Source organism: Lucilia cuprina, chromosome 6 (assembly GCF_022045245.1).
Source record: "Lucilia cuprina isolate Lc7/37 chromosome 6, ASM2204524v1, whole genome shotgun sequence".
Taxonomy (NCBI): Eukaryota; Metazoa; Arthropoda; class Insecta; order Diptera; family Calliphoridae; genus Lucilia; species Lucilia cuprina.
Window position 1 is genome coordinate 38,705,100 of NC_060954.1, and position 2,430 is coordinate 38,707,529.

The window sequence follows — 2,430 nt, forward strand, 5'->3', positions numbered from 1 at the left end:
GTTTCATTCATTTAGCTTCCACATTATAGAAAATTTCGAAAGTACTATTTGAAAAAAGTACTATGAAATAACTTAAAAAGATTATCATTTAATCAAAAATTGTATGTTTCTGTGTTCAATATTAAATACAATTCCAAAAATATAATTTTAATGAATGAAAAAGTACCAAAAGTAAGGCCCCTGCATTTTAAATTTCAATTTCAATATCTATGTTCAATATCGTAAAAATATCAAAAAGTACCATCGGAAAAACGAAAAAATACAAAAATCTCTCTCAATAAATTCTCATTTAATAAGGGCCGTGTTTTCCGATTAACCATTACAAAGAATCTAAAAGGTAGCATTTGAAGAATAGTCAAGGCCATGTATGTTAATATTAATGTTCTCAAGTTGAATATTTTAGAAAATTAAAAAAGTAACATTTATGATATAAAAAGTACTAAAAAGTTCTCTCTTAAAGAATCTTATTCAAAGAGGACCATGTATGTCTAATAATCATATTTTTCCCCTTTTCGCTTAGAAATATACTTTTTCAGAATTAAGTTTACAAAATATTCCGTATTTAAATCTACATATCACAGATAAAACTCAAACGATTCATTTGTTCCAGAAAAATAGTGCTTTCAAAAAGTACCAAACAATTTACTCGAATTTGGTTTTATATGGGCCTTAGCTTATTTTGTGTGAATAAATAAACTACTTTTTCAATTCTTAAAAACATTGGCTCAATGTGTTTGAATAAAATTAAATTTCCAGTTTTTTCCCTTTTTGATACTTTTTTCCCCAGTTAAATAGCAAACATTTTATTACCAAAAATATTACAGAGTTAGTCCATAATTTAATAGGAATAATTCAATAAACCGAAAAAGTTTTCTTAATCTGCTAAAAAAAAGTAGCATAAATACAGTTTTCTCTCCTTTACACCCAAAAAGGACTGAATTTTAAAAAAGTACGAAATGTCTCATATTTTTGGGAGATGTATTTGGGAGTTATATAGGGCCAAAAAAGGTACCAAAATCCCCTTTGTTGCACATTTTTACCCCTTAAAAGTACAAATTTCAAAAAAGTACCAGACATTCATCTGCTAATTTTAAGAGTAGATACAGGTGCATTTAAATTTTTTTCTTGTATCACTAATATTGTATCACTAATACTGTTTTGTAAATGTACAAATTTCAAAAAATCCCTCCTTAGTGGATCTACATAAACAAAAACACATCTACTGTCAAAATTTCTCTACTCTACTCCTTATAAATAGATTATATATACTCTTTTATATATACTACTCTTTTATATATACATATATAGATTATAAATATTGTATGATAGATTTATTGAAGATTCGATATAAATATCTGGAGTTTTCTGAAAAGAAATTTCAACATACGGACAGACATACGGACATAGATAGGAATACACAATATTCTTTATAAGGTCTCATTAATCCACATTTTTAACATTCTCACTGGTGTAGGCTGTTATTTAGTCGACACATGTATGACTAAACATTCTTACTTGTTTTATTTAAAATTTAAGCAAAACTTTTATAGTGAAAAAAAAAATAAACCTAAACAAGCGTGAATGTGTAAAAAAATAACTTTTTTCTTTATGGAGAAAAAGAGAAACTTGTAAAAAGTTAATAAAGTAAAACGATAGTATTTTCTATGGCCTAAGTAAATCTCCTTGTAATTGCTGAAGTTTGAAAAATTTTCTTAACAAAAGAACAAAATACGTAGTACCTTTTTAGGTAGTTTTCTTATCAATCAATAAGTGGGTGGATAACCGTTGGTTTTGAATGCGTTAAGAAAAATTAAATAAACAAATTTACACTAGACAACAAAAAATTGCTGTCGCAACGTTTTCAATATTAAATATACTATAAATTAAGGAATCCAAATTGTACTATTCAGAAAATATCAAACCGTTCAGCGACAATGGTAGAGAAAGTTTTTCAGAACCAGAACGTACAATTTTGTATAGTAATACATGTAATTCTATGTGTCCACTTGCTAATTGAGTGTCCACTTGCTAATTTTAATCCAGTTTTTGTTGTGGTTACCACATAGCATCATTGTGGTCCTATCCACTGTATCAGTATTCTATAATGTAGCCCTCGCTACGTCAAAGATTTTTGCGTTCGTCAGGGTAACTAACTTTCAAGCTAGTAGAATCGATCGTTGCCGACTATTCCCGAGTGCCCTGGTACTTATTAGATGTAAAACTTATATCTAAGATATTATTTAGTTAAAATTTTCTTGCATTCCAATACTTTATTAGATATAACCTTATCACCTGACATCACCTTAATTATATTCTGACTGTCAGTATATATGTTAAACCCTGCTGGAATAATATTTTGTTTTAATCCAATTTACGCCATACGTCATTGCTTTCCGTGAACATATGCCGTGTTTGTACTTGAGCTATGCA